General features: G+C 34.8%; 1 pseudogene; it reads right to left on the bottom strand.

Moving 5' to 3' along the window:
* Positions 1-14,804: 14,804 nt before the first annotated feature.
* Positions 14,805-15,497, bottom strand: LOC122474664 (annotated as a pseudogene).
* Positions 15,498-18,166: the final 2,669 nt, after the last annotated feature.

Raw genomic sequence — 18,166 nt, forward strand, 5'->3', positions numbered from 1 at the left:
AGAGAAGAAGAGAGAGAGAAAGGGGCTGAAGGTGTACCTGAACAAATCATACCTGAGAAATTCCCTGATCTCGGGAAGGAAAAAGGCATTGAAATCCAAGGGGCACAGAGAATTCCCTACAGATATAACTTGAATCGATCTTCTGCAGGACATATCATAGTGAAACTGGCAAAATACAAGGATAAAGAGAGAATTTTGAAAGCAGCTAGGGGTAAACGGGCCCTAACATACAAAGGTAGACACACAAGGTAGTGGCAGACCTATCTACTGAAACTTGGCAGGCCAGAAAGGAATGGCAGGAAATCTTCAATGTGATGAACAGAAAAAATATGCAGCCAAGAATCCTTTATGCAGCAAGTCTGTCATTCAGAATAGAAGGAGAGATAAAGGTTTTTCCCAAACAAACAAAAACTGAAGGAATTCATCACCACTAAATCAGCCCTACAAGAGATCCTAAGGGGGATTCTGTGAATGAAATGTTACAAGGACCACAAAGTACCAGAGATATCACTACAAGCATGAAACCTACAGACATCACAATGACTCTAAACCCATATCTATCAATAATAACATTGAATGTAAATGGACTAAATGCTCCAGCCAAAAGACAAGGTATCAAAATGGATAAAAAAAACACACATAAAAAACAGACCCATCTATTTTCTGCCTATAAGAGACTCATTTTAGAAGTGAGGACACCTTCAGATTGAAAGTGAGGGGATGGAGACTATCTATCATGCTACTGGAAGTCAAAAGAAAGCTGGAGTAGCCATACTTATATCAGACAAACTAGACTTTAAATTAAAGGCTGTAACAAGAGATGAAGAAGGGCATTATATAATAATTACAGGGTCTATACATTAGGAAGAGCTAACAATTATAAATGTCTATTCACTGAATTCGGAAGCCCAAATATATAAAACAATTACTCACAAACATAAGCAATCTTATTGACAAGAATGTGGTAATTGCAGGGGACTTTAATACTCCACTTAAACAATGGATAGATCATCTAGACACACGGTCAATAAAGAAACAAGGGCCCTGAATGATACATTGGATCAGATGGACTTGACACATATATTTAGAACTCTGCATCCCAAAGCAACAGAATATACTTTGCTCTTGAGTGCACATGGAACATTCTCCAAAATAGATCATATACTGGGTCACAAAACAGCCCTTCATAAGTATACAAGAATTGAGATCATACCATGCATACTTTCAGACCACAATGCTATGAAGCTTGAAATCAACCACAGGAAAAGTCTGGAAAACCTCCAAAAGCATGGAGATTAAAGAACACCCTACTAAAGAATGAATGGGTCAACCAGGCAATTAGAGAAGAAATTAAAAAATATATGGAAACAAACGAAAATGAAAATGCAACAATCCAAATGCTTTGGGATGCAGTGAAGGCAGTCCTGAGAGGAAAATACATTGCAATCCAGGCCTATCTCAAGAAACAAGAAAAATCCCAAATACAAAATCTAACAGCACACCTAAAGGAAATAGAAGCAGAACAACAAAGACAGCCTAAACCCAGCAGCAGAAGAGAAATAATAAAGATCAGAGCAGAAATAAACAATATAGAATCTAAAAACACTGTAGAGCAGATCAATGAAACCAAGAGTTGGTTTTTTGAAAAAATAAACAAAATTGATAAACCTCTAGCCAGGCTTCTCAAAAAGAAAAGGGAGATGACCCAAATAGATAAAATCATGAATGAAAATGGAATTATTACAACCAATCCCTCAGGGATACAAGCAATTATCAGGGAATACTATGAAAAATTATATGCCAACAAACTGGACAACCTGGAAGAAATGGACAAATTCCTAAACACCCACACTCTTCCAAAACTCAATCAGGAGGAAATAGAAAGCTTGAACAGACCCATAACCAGCGAAGAAATTGAATCAGTTGCCAAAAACCTCCAAACAAATAAGAGTCCAGAACTCCCTGGGGAATTCTACCAGACATGTAAAGCAGAGATAATACCTATCCTTCTCAGGCTGTTCCAAAAAATAGAAAGGGAATGAAAGCTTCCAGACTCATTCTATGAAGCCAGCATTACTTTGATTCCTAAACCAAATAGAGACCCAGTAAAAAAAGAGAACTACAGGCCAATATCCCTGATGAATATGGATGCAAAAATTCTCAACAAGACACTAGCAAATCGAATTCAACAGCGTATAAAAATAATTATTCACCATGATCAAGTGGGATTCATTCCTGGGATGCAGGGCTGGTTCCACATTCGCAAATCAATCAACATGATACATCACATTAATAAAAGAAAAGATAAGAACCATATGATCCTGTTAATTGATGCATAAAAAGCATTTGACAAAATTCAGCATCGCTTTCATAAAAATCCTCAAGAAAGTCAGGATAGAAGGAACATACTTAAACATCATAAAAGCCATTTATGAAAAGCCCACAGCTAATACCATCCTCAATAGGGAAAAACTGAGAGCTTTCCCCCTGAGATCAGGAACACAACAGTGATGTCCACTCTCACCACTGTTGTTTAACATAGTGTTGGAAGTGCTAGCATCAGCAATCAGACAACAAAAGGAAATCAAAGGTATCAAAATTGGCAAGGATGAAGTTAACCTTTCACTTTTTGCAGATGACATGATATTATACATGGAAAACCCGACAGACTCCACCAAAAGTCTGCTAGAACTGGTACATGAATTCAGCGAAGTCGCAGGATACAAAATCAATGTACAGAAATCAGTTGCATTCTTATAAACTAATAATGAAGCAACAGAAAGACAAAGAAACTGATCCCATTCAAAATTTCACCAAGAATCATAAAATACCTAGGAATACACCTAACCAAAGATGTAAAAGATCTGTATGCTGAAAACTATAGAAAGCTTATGAAGGAAATTGAAGAAGATACAAAGAAATGGAAAAACATTCTTGCTCATGGATTGGAAGAATAAATATTGTCAAAATGTCAATTCTACCCAAAGCTATCTACACATTCAATGCAATCCCAATCAAAATTGCACCAGCATTCTTCTTGAAGCTAGAACAAACAATCCTAAAATTTGTGTGGAACCACAAAAGACCCCAAATAGACAAAGTAATATGGAAGAAGAAGACCAAAGTGGGAGGCATCACAATCCCAGACTTTAGCTTCTACTACATAGTTGTAATCATCAGACGGCATGGTATTGGCACAAAAACAGACACATAGACCAATGGAATAGAGACTCCAGAATTGAACCCACAAAATATGGCCAACTAATCTTTGACAAAGCAGGAAAGACTGCCCAATGGAAAAAAGACAGTCTCTTTAACAAATGGTGTCCGAAGACCTGGACAGCAACATGCAGAAGAATGAAACCAGACTACTTTCTTACATCATTCACAAAAATAAAATCAAAATGGATAAAGGATCTGAATGTGAGACAGGAAACCACCAAAACCCTAGAAGAGAAAGCAGGAAAAAACCTCTCTGACCTCAGCCACAGCAATTTCTTACTCTACACATCTCCAAGGGCAAGTGAATTAAAAGCAAAAATGAACTATTGGGATCTCATGAAGATAAAAAAGCTTTTGTACAGAAAAGGAAACAATCAACAAAACTAAAGGCAACCAATGGAATAGGAAAAGATATTTGGAAGTGACATATTGGACAAAGGGCTAGTATCTAAAATCAATAAAGAACTCACCAAACTCCACACCCTAAAAACAAATAATCCAGTGACTAAATGGGCAGAAAACATTAATAGAAACTTTTCTAAAGAAGACATCCAGATGGCCAACAGGCACATGAAAAGATGCTCAATGTCCCTCCTCATAAGGAAAATACAAATCAAAACCACACTGAGATATCACCTCATGCCGGTTAGAGTGGCTAAAATGAACAAATCAGGAGACTGTAGATGCTGGAGAGGATGTGGAGAAATGGGAACCTTCTTGCACTGTTGGTGGGAATCCAAACTGGTGCAGCCACTCTGGAAAACAGTGTGGAGCTTCCTCAAGAAATTAAAAATAGTTCTACCCTATGACCCAGCAATAGCACTGCTAGGAATTTACCCAAGAGATACAGGAGTACTGATGCATAGGGGCACTTGTACCCCACTGTTTATAGCAGCACTTTCAACAATAGCCAAATTATGGAAAGAGCCTAAATGTCCATCAACTGATGAATGGATAAAGAAATTGTGGTTTATATACACAATGGAATACTTCTTGGCAATGAGGAAGAATGAAATATGGCCTTTTGTAGCAAAGTGGATGGAAATGGAGAGTGTTATGCTAAGTGAAATAAGTCATACAGAGAAAGACAGGTACCATATGTTTTCACTCTTAAGTGGATACTAAGAAACTTAACAGAAGACAATGGGGGAGGAGAAGGGAAAAAAAAGTTAGAGAGGGAGAGTGCCAAACCATAGGAGACTCTTAAAAACTGAGAATAAACTGAGGGTTGATGGGGAGTGGGAGGGAGGGGATGGTGGGTGATGGGTACTGAGGAGGGCACCTGTTGGGAGGAGCACTGGGTGTTGTATGGAAAGCAATTGAAATGAAATAAATTTCATATTAAAAAAGAAAAAAAAATTAACAGTTTTCCATGCTAAAAAATAAAAATAAAAGAAATAAACCAACTGGCCATGTAGACATTGGTTAAAAACTTTCGACAAGAGAAAATCTTCAGGAAAAATGATTTTACTGACAAAATCTCTGACAGGGCATTACTTATACATAGATTTACAATCTTCTCACAGACTCACTGTAACCTGCAAAGAGATATTTATTATCCCTTAATCTTTTCTTGTATGTTCTTAAATTCCAATTTAAATTTATCTTTGTAAATTTTAGAAATTTTATTTTAGCTTTGCATAATTCATTACTGACAAAAATACCATTTAGCATAGCTAGTGTCCTCCTGACAAGATGAAGGTTTGAAGTTTTCACAGCACTCAATTTGGATATAACTTAAATGAAGGTGCTTTTCACTAAAGCATTATATACATATTTGATTGAACATGTGATTAATGTCTTTTATTATAGGGAGGCACTGGCTTTGATAGAAGCAAGTTAATTGAATAAAAGTGACTACTCAAACACAGCATTGGAAATGCATATGTTTTCACTCTTATGTGGATCCTGAGAAACTTAACAGAAACCCACGGGGGAGGGGAAGGAAAAAAAAAAAAAAAGAGGGTAGAGTGGGAAAGAGCCAAAGCATAAGAGACTCTTAAAAACTGAGAACAAACTGAGGGTTTAAAAGGGGAGGGTTGGGAGGGAGGGGAGGGTAGGTGATGGGTATTGAAGAGGGCATCTTTTGGGATGAGCACTGGGTGTTGTATGGAAACCAATTTCACAATAAATTTCATATATTAAAAAATAAGGAAATGCAGGTGGCTAAGAAAAAATGAACACATAACAAAATTGTGGGATGTTTCAAAACTAATGTTTAGAGGAAATTGGTAGCTTTGAATGTTTACATTAGAAATAAAGAAGAGTATAAAATCATTTTTCTAAGCTTAAACTTTAGCAAGTTACTAGGAATTCCTTAAGAAGCCTTCTTAGAAAGACCAAACACATCTCGCATTATAGCTCATTAAAGCAGGAAAAAAAAATCACAAAGCCACACCTAGCTGCAAGGCAGGCTAGAGAATTAATACTTTAAACCCAAAGTATGCCTACACTGATTATAGTTGAGATCCCTTGTGATAAAAGAGAATGAATGTCGGTTAGCAATTTGCAGTCACTGCCACACAACTAAATACAGAGATAACACCTAAGGGTCTAGGAGTATCCCATTAAGTGACCCTTTCCACAGACATTACATTTTTCTAGAAAGAAATAATATTAAAAGACTGAAACTACAGCATTCTTTGAGGAATGAGTTAGACCAATCTACAGTCTGAATAAAATGTGAAGGAAAGTAGAATAGGATAATTCTATTTGGTCTTGGTTAAAAATAACTCATTTAATCCACAAATATATGGAAAAATTAACCATATGACAAACACTAGTCACATATTGAGAATACAGAAATAAATAAGACAAACATCTCTACTTATAAGGAACTTATATTCTGAGGAAAAGGCATAAACTAAAGAAAGAAAAAGGAAAAGAAAGGAAATGAAATGAAATAAAATAAAATAGAATAAAATAATAAAATAAAATAAAATAAAATAAAATAAAATAAAATAAAATAAAATACCTTGTGTAAGTACCAGGAAGAAAATAAAACAGCGTGGGACAGACTAGTGGGAGAGGCTACTTTATAATGGATGTTTAAGACAATCTTTCTGAGAAGTTGGCATTTGAGTTGAGAATGGGATTAGTTAATGACAGTAATTATATTTTTTATTTATGTATTTTGAGAGAGAGAGCACAGATGTGCATGCATGTGTGCAGGTGAGGGGCAGAGAAAGGGGGAGGTTCCCAAGCAAGCTCCACACGGTAAGCAGGGAGCCTGTTTCGGGAACTCAATCTCATGAACACTCAGATCATGATCGGAGCTGAAATCAAGAGTCAGATGCTTAACTGACTGAGCCACCCAGGAACCCCAGGGAATACTACTGACCAAAATAAAAAAGAGAAGAAAATCCTGCCATATGTGACAACATGAATGGACCTTGAGGAAATTATGCTAAGTGACATAAGTCAGAGACAACCATTGTATGATCTCACATATACGTGGAATCTAAACAAATAAATAAACTCTTAGAAAAATAGATCAGATTTGGGGTTACCAGAGGCAAGAGTTGAGGGGTTGAGGAAACTGGATATAGGGACTCAAAAGATTTCTAGTTACAAGATAAATAAATGCTGGTGGTGTAATATATACATGAGGGCTATAGTCAGCACTGCTCTGTGGTATATTTGTAAGTCACTAAGAGAGTAGATCCTAAAAGTTCTCATCGTAAAGGGAATAATAGGTTTTCAGTAAATACAACTAATATTGTGGTTAAAAACATATAACATGAAATTTACCACCTTAACCATGTTTAAATATACAGTTCATTAGTGTTGAATATATTCATACTCTTTTGCAACAGATTCTGGAAGTTTTCATCTTGGAAAACTGAAATGTTATACCCATTAAACACTAATTTCCCTTCCCCACCCTACCCTCTAGCCCTTGGCAATCACCTTTTAACTTTCAGTTTAAAAGATTCTTGCTACTTTAGATACTTTGTGTTAGTGGAATCATACCATATTTGTTCTTTTGTGACTGGCTTATTTAATTCAGCAAAATATCTTCCAGTTCTTTCATGTTGTAGCTTTTGACAGCAATTCCTTATTTACTAAAGTTTCATAGTAGTCCGTGATATGTATATGTCACGTTCACTTTATCCATTCATCTGTCAATGGACATTTAGGTTATTTCCTTATCTTGACTATTTTCATTAATGCTGCAATGACTGAGTAAGCACAGATAGCTCTTTGAGATCTTGATTTCAATTACCTGGATATATACTGAGAAGTAGGAGTGTGGAATTATACAGTAGTTCTATTGTAGAAATTGCCACACTCTTTTTCATGATGGCTACAACATTTTACATTCCCATCAATAGTATAAAAACATTCCAATTTTTCTACATACTCACCAACACTTGTTATTTTTTTTCTCTTTTGATAGTGGCCATCCTAATGCAGTTATGTGACACCTCGTAGTTTTCATTTGTATTTCTCTTACAACTAACGATGTTGAGCAACTTTTCATATATTCTTGTATATATTCTTTGGCTACTCATAAACATATTCTTTGGAGGATTGTCTGTTCCAGCCCTTGCCCATTTCTTCATTTGGTTATTTGTTTTTGAGTTGTATGAGTTCATTATATATTCTAGATATTAACACCTTATCAGATACATGATTTGGAATTATTTCTCCCTATATGGTAGGTTATCTTTTCAGTTTGTTGCTTGTTTCTTTCTCGGTACACAGTAGTTTTTAAGTTTGGTGTACCCCCATTTGTCTACTTTTGCTTTTGTGGCCTTAGCTTTTGGGGTCATAGTCAATAAAACATTACCAAATCTAATATCATGGAGTTTCCCCCCATATTTTCTTGTAGAAATCTTATAATTTTGGTCTTATGCTTGTCTTTAATCTGTTTTGAGTTGTTTTTTGTATATGGTAGAAAGTAAAAGTCCAATTTCATTCTTTTGCTTATGGGTATATAGTTTTCCCATCACCATTTGCTGAAGAAACTGTCCTTTCCCCATTAGGTAGTGTTGACCCCCTTGCAAAAATCATTTGACTACATCTGCAAGAGTGTATTTCTGGGCTCTCTGTTCCATTGATTTATGTGTCCATTTTTATGACAGTTCCATACCATCTTGATTCTTGTTGCTTAGTAGTATGTTTTGAAGTCAAAAAGTGTGAGGCCTCCAGCTTAGTTCTTCTTTTTCAAGATTATTTCAGATGTAGATTTTATATATCTATATATATTTATAGATATTTATATATCTATAAAATATTTATATTTTATATATCTATATATTTTATATATAAGATTATATATGTAGATTTTAGGGGGAATTTTTCTATTTCTGACAAAAAATACATTGAAGTTTTGATAGAGATTGCATTAAATTTGTAGATCACATTGGATAGTATGGACAATTAAATAATATTGAGTTTCAATCCATGAACATAGGATTTTTACATTTATTTGCATCTCCTTTGATTTCTTTTAGCAATGATTTGCAGTTTTCAGTGTTACACATCTTGTGCCCCTTGATTAAGTTTATTTTTAGTATTTTATTATTTTTGATGATACTGTAAATAAAATTGCTTTCTTAATATCTTCTTCAGACCAGTCATTACTAGTGTATAGAATCAGAACTGATTTTAACAGTTGTTACAGAATCTTTGCGTTTGTATACATAAGATTTTGTCTTCTTCATGATCATTTATTTCTTTCCAATTTGGACTTTTTTTCTCAGTCTAATTGCTCTGGTTGTCTCCTGAAGTGTTGTGTTCAACAGAAGTGGTGAGAGTAGAGATCCTTATTTATTAACTAAACTGATAACTAAACTCTTGCTTCTGATCTTAGAGGAAAATAATTCAGTACTTTCCCATTGAATCTAATGATTTATGAGTTTTTCATTTATGGCTTTTATTATTTTGAGATAGTTCCCTTTTATCTCTAGTTTGTTGAGAGTTTTTTTATCATTAAAAATGTTGAATTTTGTCAAACGATGTCAATTTGTTCTTCATTCTGTTAACATGGTGTATTACATTGATTTATTTTTATAGGTGAAATCATCTGTGCATTCCAGATTAAAATAAATGTTTTAATAACATGTTTAAAGAGGATCTTTTACCACTGTAATAATGTGATTTTCTTAATTGCAACTGTATATAAGTCTTAGTCTAAGTCCTGCTTCTGATGGAACAGCTTATGTCTGACTTCAGCTATATTCTGATGACTAAGAAATCGTTGAACGTGTGTGTGTGTGTGTGTGTGTGTGTGTGTGTGTTGTGCAATAAATGAGAACAAATACAAAATACTAGTTGAAAAGGTAAACTCTCAAACCATACTCTATGAGTTAAAATTTTAACTCTTCTAAGAAGCTTACTAGTTTTTTGAGGTTGGACAGATATAGTTAGTATGTTTGTACCTCAGTTACCTGAACTATAAAATGTAAACATCAACAATAAGTGTCTCATATAGCCAACAACAAGGATACATGTAATTTTGGAATTGGCTATTGCATGCAATTTCATTGCTGAAATTAGTGTTAATTTTTAAAATAAATGTTTTTATTTTAGAATAGTTTTATATTTATAGCATAATTATGATGACAGTACAAAGAATCCCCACACTCTCCACATATAGCTTTCCCTATTATTAGAATCCTGTATTATTAGTATGGTACATTTGTCACAACTTAATGAACTAATGAATTAATACTGATACATTTTTTTAAATTAAAATCCAATATTTTTGGGGTGCCTGGGTGGCGCAGTCGGTTAAGCGTCCGACTTCAGCCAGGTCACGATCTTGCGGTCCATGAGTTCGAGACCCGCATCAGGCTCTGGGCTGATGGCTCAGAGCCTGGAGCCTGTTTCCAATTCTGTGTCTCCCTCTCTCTCTGCCCCTCCCCCATTCATGCTCTGTCTCTCTCGGTCCCAAAAATAAATAAACGTTGAAAAAAAATCCAATATTTTTACTTTTTCTATCCCATAAATCTTAGTTTTACTCAATGTCCACATTCTTTTTCAAGATCTCATCAGGTTACCCCATTATATTTAGTCATCAGGTTTTCTTAGGCTACTCTTGACTGTGACAGTTTCTTAACTTCCATTGTTTTTTACCATCTTGACTGCTTTGAGAAATACTGGTGAGATATTTTTTCTATAGCCCTCAATTTGAAATTGTCTGGTATTTTTTTCTCATGATTAGCCTGGAGTTAGGGGTTTTTAGGAGGAAAACCATAGAGTTAAAGTGCTATTTTCATTATATCATATGAAGGGTACATACATACTTTCAGGACGACTTATCACTGTTGACATTAACCCTGTTTCCTGTCTGGGTGGCATTTGTCAGATTTCTCCAGTGAAGTTACTATTTCTCCCCCTTTTCCTATGCTACCCAGTTTGGAAGAAAGTCACTCTGTGCCACAGCCCACACTTAAGATATTTATGTTTCTATCTAATATTCTTTTAAAAGTTTCATTTATTCTGCCTGCAGTATGTTCCTTTTCTTCTTGTTTTGCATTTCATATTGTTTTAATATTTTATTATTTCATTTTATACCTAAATTGGTGGTTATAAACTACTTTACTATTTTATAATGTGCATGCTACAAATCACAGCACTCATCAAAAAATTATATATATTTTCATTATTAGTAATAAAATTTACTATCTTTACAACAATGCAAGGACCTTTGAAAAACTTTACATATGTTCTTGTATTTCTGTCATATGCATAAAATTATGTATGTGAGAGGGCAGTGGGGGTGGCTCAGTTGGTTAAGTATCTGACTCTTGATCTTGTCTCAGGTCATGACCTCACAGTTAGTGAGTTCAAACCCTGCATTAGGCTTCATGCTGGCAATGAAGGGCCTGCTTGGGATTCTCTCTTTACTCTCTCTCTGCCTCTGCTCTCCCTCTCTCTCTCAAAATAAATAAACATTAAAAAATAAAAATTGAAAAGAGACATATATACATTATATATATATGTATACACACACACATATATGTACATATATATATTTAAAACTATCCAAAGAATTCTCTTAATATTTTTGAATATTGAGAGAAAACAAATTTTGAAAGTACATGGGAAAATCACTGTATAATACCAAAATGCTATATAGATATTTTTAATGTCCTATTAAATTAGGTAACTTGAAAGAAAATAGAAAATAATAATTCATAGTTTAAAAACCTGTTGAAAATGTCAAGTTTTTATTGTTCATTACAAGTGCCCTCCTTTTTTTTAATGTTTATTTATTTTTGAGATAGAGAGTGCCAGAGGGGAGGAGCAGGAGAGAGGCATACAGAGGATCTGAAGCAGGCTCTGTGTTGACAGCAGAGAGCCTGATGTGGGGCTCAAACTCATGAAGTGTAGAATCATGAATTGAGCTGAAGTTGGACATTCAACCAACTGAGCCACCAAGGCACCCCAGTAAGTGCCCTCCTTAACCTCTGTCATCCATTTAACCCATCCCCCCACCCACCTCATCTCTAGCAACCCTCAGTTTATTGTCTACAGTTAAGAATCTCTTAATGTTTGCTTCCCTCTCTTCTTTGTTTTCCCCTATAGTCATCTGTTTTGTTTCTTAAATTCCATGTATAAGTGAAATCATATGATATTTGTATTTCTCTGACTGACTTATTTCACTTAGTATAATATACTCTAGCTCCATCCACAATGTTGCAAATGGAAAGAGTTCATGTTTCTGGTGGCTGAGTAATGTTCCATTTTTTATGTGTGTGTGTGTGTGTATATATATGCCACTTCTTTTTTATCCATTCATAAGTTCATGGACTTCGTGCTCTTTCCATAATTTGACTACTGTTGATAATGCTGATATAAACATCAGGGTGCATGTATCCCTTTAAATCAGTATTTTTGTATCATTTGGGTACCCAGTAGTATAATTGTTGGATCAATGTGTAGTTTTATTTTTAACTTTTTGAAGAATCTCCATACTGTTTTCCAGAGAGGATGCATGAGTTTGCATTCCCACCAACAGTTTAAGAGGGTTCCCCTTTCTTGGCATTCTTACCAACACCTGTTGTTTTCTTTGATGTTAATTTTAGCCATTCTGACTGGTGTGAAGTCATATCTCATTGTAGTTTTGATTTTTATTTCCCTGAGTTTTTCTTCTACTTAGTTGGCATAGATATTAGACTTTTTTTTTCAAAGAAGCCTTAATTACAAGAATGAAAATGGTGACCCATTTACCACCAGGGATAATGGGTATATAAACAGACACTTTAGAATAATATATTTCACCATACTCAAAAACTTCTGTGTGAAAGAGTGGATAGTTGTGACTAGGATCAGTTAAATATAATACAATTATTAAGTTATTGATAATACTTCTGTATCTATGGAGGAACTCTCTCAGATATAGACATTTCTTTTTCCAATGATAATTTGCAAGTTTTTTTGAGTTTTATTAATATTTTAGTTGCTTAATTGCAGGGTAATTATAAAAAAAAGTAGGTGAGTTACATCTATCTTTTTGAACATGCCAAAATGATATTGTTTCATAAAGATAAAGATTAGCTTAAAATTTTTAAGAATTAGTTCAGAAAGATAACTATTAGCTCAGGAAAAAATAAATAAATAAAAGATCAGCTTCAAATTCCATTATTCATGAGTTCAAAATAGTAAAGAGGAAATATATACAGGAAGAAAGAAAGTATAAACAAGAAAGAAAATGTGTAATTGAAATACTGATTTAAGGGGTGCCTGGGTGGCTCAGTCAGTTAAGCATATGACTCTGACTCAGGTCATGATCTCCCAGTTCTTGAGTGTGAGCCCTGCATCAGACTCTGCGCTGACAGTGCAGAGCTTGCTTGGGATTCTTGTCTCCCTCTCTCTCTGCCTCTCCCCTGCTTACTCTCTATGTCTCTCTCAAAATAAATAAAAATAAAACTTAAAGAAAATAGGTTTGTTTTTTATCAGAAAGGAAATTTTAATGTAGTAAGCAAGTTTAGTAAATATCATTGTATTTTCTGTTGGTAATGAAGACCTGATACTTTCAGAAATGTATCAAAAAGAAAAAAAAAGACCAAAAATATTCCTAATAAGAGGCTTCACAAGAAAAATATCAGCCCAAGTTCTATCCTTCTCAATCAGGAGAATTTGTCTCCTACACAAATCAGCAACCTCCCTCCAACACAAAAAAGCACTGCCATTTGCCTTGCAAACAGAACATAAAACATATGCCTTAGTTATTGAACTTGCACGTTAAGCGGAATTAGTGTAGAGCATATTTTAATACATTACTTCAGTACCCACTTGGTCTGGTTTACAATATTTGTTTGTAGATCCAGTTTTTGCATATTCCATAAGTATACTGAATAATAAACCATGTGTTGTCCCATTATTTTTTAAATGTCAGTTCTTGTAGCTCAAGCAAACCGTTAAGATTATAAAGAGCTCTCTTGAAAGAAATTCTCAGATGAAAATACATTAAGGAGAAGCTTAAAGTTAAACAAACCTAGCTATTTTTCACTAAAATGGTGGGATCAAAGTAGAATGTCAATTCTGAAGAGCAGCTCCATTTGTTTCCCCACGAGAAATGTCCAAACTTTTCTGGACTGACATAATTTTAAAACTAAGCCAAAAAAAATATAGACCTTAAGATACTATGAAACTTGGAATAATGTCAGAGTTTATGGAATGGGAAATAGAATTGTTTTCTTTTTTCTTTTTAAAGGAACTGTAACTAATACATTTTAAGGGGAAAACAAAACAAACCAAACCAGAACTCTGAATATTGACAGCACTACCCTAGACTCTATGCACAGAACACCATGCAAGAATGAGTTACACGTCAGTAATATCATTATTAAAGTAATTGGCTAGGACTTCTACTTTCAGCTACAGAGCTCCTAAGTCAAAAATGTGTTTAAAAAAGGAGGGGAGGACAAGGAGAAATGGGTGTATGCATGATTCTATTATAGACATGATATTCAGCAGCATTAAAATAATACCTTCCACAGGGTCCTCCAAATTGGGTAAAACCTATCTTCCACTGTTAAACATGGGGAAGATGTTTAAGATGTTAAGAGAGTGGAACAAATTCATTTGTAACTACATTTCCCATATTTGAGTGACAAGCATGTTCAATCTACTGCTGTACATTAAGAATATGTTGTGAATACATACGAATAAAGCAAAATGAAAACAAAAAGCTAAATTATGAACCTTAATAACTGGAAAAACCATCTGTTTTAAAGCCAAATAGGTAGGATGCTGATCATAACTATATATGACATAATCTATAGAAAGAACGGCTAAGAAAACAATCTTCATTTGTTCAATACTTAGCTTGATGTTGTCCTAAGAAAAACAGTGATAATTCAATGAATGTATCATGCATACAACTAAAAAGTCCCCTTCTTGTTTCAAACTAATTTAAGTAACAATCTTCCTTGACAGATTTTCCTTCTGTGTCAAATAAACCTTCTATGTACAGGACCAATCTAAATCCTTCCTCCCCTTCAAACACTAGAAATTAACATCCAGGAACATTCTACAACAGAAAGTGCCTTAAGAAAGAGGATTTGGTGTCAGTGATATAACTGACCTGAGGAAGCTGGGGTGCTACTGACACTGATAGGAGCTAGTCAGGCAATGGTGGTTTGATTCTCCTGGGGTGTCCTCTAACAATTGCATGATCAGTCCATGCAGTGGTTTGCAGAACTCTGCATAGCCCCCTCCTGTGAGATGCAGAAGATAAAACACGTCGTGGCAGGAGATGGCACAATCCAAATGCATGAAGCTCCCATCAGTACCTAGGAGTTGAACATTGGCAAGCTTAGGCAGGGGAACCTTAAGTTGCTGGTTCACCCTTGTGTTCTTTTGCCTCAAAGGGTGGGGCTTCTCACCTAGAAGTAACAAACCCAGTGCAATGATTTTAGTCCGAAGCTTCCTTGTTTTGATAGATTGTATGATGGCCTCAATTCCCCCTGCCACTTCTGCCATATTTTCTTGGTTGTTTGTTTCTTCCCAGACAACAATGACCTTTGGTTTAATTTTCTCCAGTTCTTCATTCTTTAACCTTCATAAAACATTTCTTATTGTATCTCCGCCAATTCCAAAATTCAGTGCATGAAGTGGGGGGAAAATGCCATATTGTTTATTGCTGCATTAACTGCACCATGGAGTCCCCCACAAGCAATACAACAGGTTCACTGTCTTTACAGTCCAGGACAAATCCGTTGTGCCAAGACATCCATCTGTCATCCCCTTAAATGTCTTCTGCTGTATGTGGAATAGCTTCTGGGTTTGAGTCTCCTTGGCTCATTCTACACTCAGGCAGATGGTACATGTGGGTCTTTAATGGTTGAGACATCCGTGGGTGGTGCATCTGTAGCTCAATGGGTCCCAGGGGCCCTGCTCCAATGTGCCTGCCCTTGGGCCAAACACCAGCCGGAGCTGCTTCTCCTCTCCTCTTGACCATGACAGCAAAGGCAGCTTTTCTTGGGCCCTCTTTTTTTTTTTTTTTTTTTTTTTTGCGCAAATATGCTTCATTAAATGCTTTAAGTTTGCTTTATTTATTTATTTATTTTTCTATGATCCAGCTGAATGTTAGTGGGTGTGTTGTAGAGGGTAGATTTAAGGCTTAAGACTCAATTCCTTTATCTGACTTACAGAGATACGCATTAGTATTTGGCCGGGTTGCACAGAGGAGTGCAGACAATTAATCCACTACTAGTCATCATGTTTTACAAGAAAAAGAAACTAGCTATGTATTATAAAAAGGAAAATGTCTTCTTTCATAAACACCCATCTTACCTTTCTCATTAAAACCCAGTTTGTATGCCTTTAAGCAGACTAAGAAATACTCTACAAAGAATTAATTAGCATTAGTTGACTAACTGTAAACACACAACTTGGGTAACCTATTTTGTTGTAGATCCAAGAACATCAAACAAACAAACAAACAAATAAATGAAAATAAATCAGCTACTATGCCATCTACCAAAGGAGACAGATATGTGAAGACCTGGCAATAAACACAATTAATGCTGTGAAGCAAAGTAAGTGACGATATAGGCAGAGGAAATGTAAGTCAAGGAATAGAAATTTATATATGTTATTCTCTCTTTTTTTTCAAATAAAATTCTTTCTCAAGAAAAACATGAGTTTGGATGCAATTAGAACATAAGGAAGAAATTGAAACAAATCTGGAAAGGCAGTTTGCTATCAGACAGTGGAAGATCCTGAATGCATATAAATGAGTTTAGATTAGAAAAGATCTAAAAGTTTGGTAAGGAGAGTGGTATGACCAAATATTACAGTATGAGCAAATATTTTCTTTTTTAGAAAGAAAAGTGTGGCTGGCATGTGGAATATGGTTTAGAGTGAGTAAAAACAAAAGTGAAAGACTAGTTCTACAAGCTCAGATGAGAGACAGTTGAAACTTGTATCAGGCAGTAGTAATATAAATATAACAATAAAATAGTGGGAGAAAAGAGAGAGTTAATGAAAAAGAAGCAGAAGGATAGGGCTTATTTACACAGACAGGAGGATCCAAGAAAAGCCAGAGGTTGGAGTGAAAATCAGAAAAGAAGAGAGAAGTAGGTAAGGGGAAAATGGGAAATCACAATTCATACCTCTCTGTTGTTAAGAAACTATTTTGAACCACCCTCAATTTTTTCTGAAACAAATGCTTCCAATTTGTCCTATGGGATGTTTTCACTATATCACACTTAGTTAAAATGTGAGCTTTTAGGGACTACAACATACAACACTGTTTTCAGAAGCTTTAAAGTCTAATAACTAAATTGTTTTCCTGAATTCAGGCTTTTTTTTTTTTTTTCCTGACCATACCATTAAGCACTACTGTAAAATTGGTTTTGTTATTAGCCTAGGGCTTCTAGTAAGCACTTTTACTTTTCTAAAGGGCGAAAATCACAGACCCTTATGCCCTAAGTAATTGAGATATCAGTATAGCCTTAATTTTATTCATGGAGATTTACATTCAATTTCCATTAACCTTAATAGGAAGCCATTACCTAACTGGCATGGGTTATTGGTAATTCAGAAAAATTCAAGATAGACTTACTTCATGTGATATTTTTGTTGTTGTTGTTACGAATGTCAACAACTTTCATTTCAAACTAAGTATGCATCATGTTATCTACTCCTAAACAATTCTGCACATGGGCAAAACTAATCATCTTATAGGAAAATTGTAAAAGAGCATTGAATCCGCTAAGAATGTTAAAGTATCTTTTAAAAATGCTCAGTTCTTATAATTATTTTAAGAAATGTCTAATGATCTGGGAAGTTACCTAAGAGAGATTTTATCCTTGATATCTGAATACAGATTCAAACAGCAAAACAAAACAACACAAAATATCAGCACATGTCAAATATAAAATTAAATACAAAGCTTTGCTGTTAATATTAGATTTTTAAATGTAACTTATGAATTTGTATAATTTGGGTGATGGAATTATTGAATTCAAATAATTAAGATTGGGGAGCAGGGGACGCCTGGGTGGCTCAGTTGAGTGTCCGACTTTGGCTCAGGTCATGACCTCGAGATTGACAAGCTCGAGCCCCGCATCAGGCTCTGTGCTGACGGCTTGGAGCCTGGAGACTGCTTTGGATTCTGTGTCTCCCTCTCTCTCTGCCCCTCCTCTGCTCATGCTCTTTCTCTCTGTGTCTCAAAAATAAATAAACATTAAAAAAAATAAAAAGATCAGGGAGCAGAAATAAATGAATTTGAATTTAATTTATGGGAGAAATAATAAAATTAAAACTTAGAATTAAATATCAAATGATTATATATGAATATATATATGAATTAATAGTGTCAGTTCATGTTCATCTACAAATAAAGCGGTTGTAGAAAATCATAACAACAGCAAAACCACAAGAATCACTATGATAACATCACCCTTAAATTCTACTTTGACATTTAAATTTGTGTATTACTTTTTTAAAAAATTTGCCTATTTAAATAGCATTTATAGTT

This window comes from Prionailurus bengalensis, chromosome A1 (genome assembly GCF_016509475.1).
Source record: "Prionailurus bengalensis isolate Pbe53 chromosome A1, Fcat_Pben_1.1_paternal_pri, whole genome shotgun sequence".
Lineage (NCBI taxonomy): Eukaryota > Metazoa > Chordata > Mammalia > Carnivora > Felidae > Prionailurus > Prionailurus bengalensis.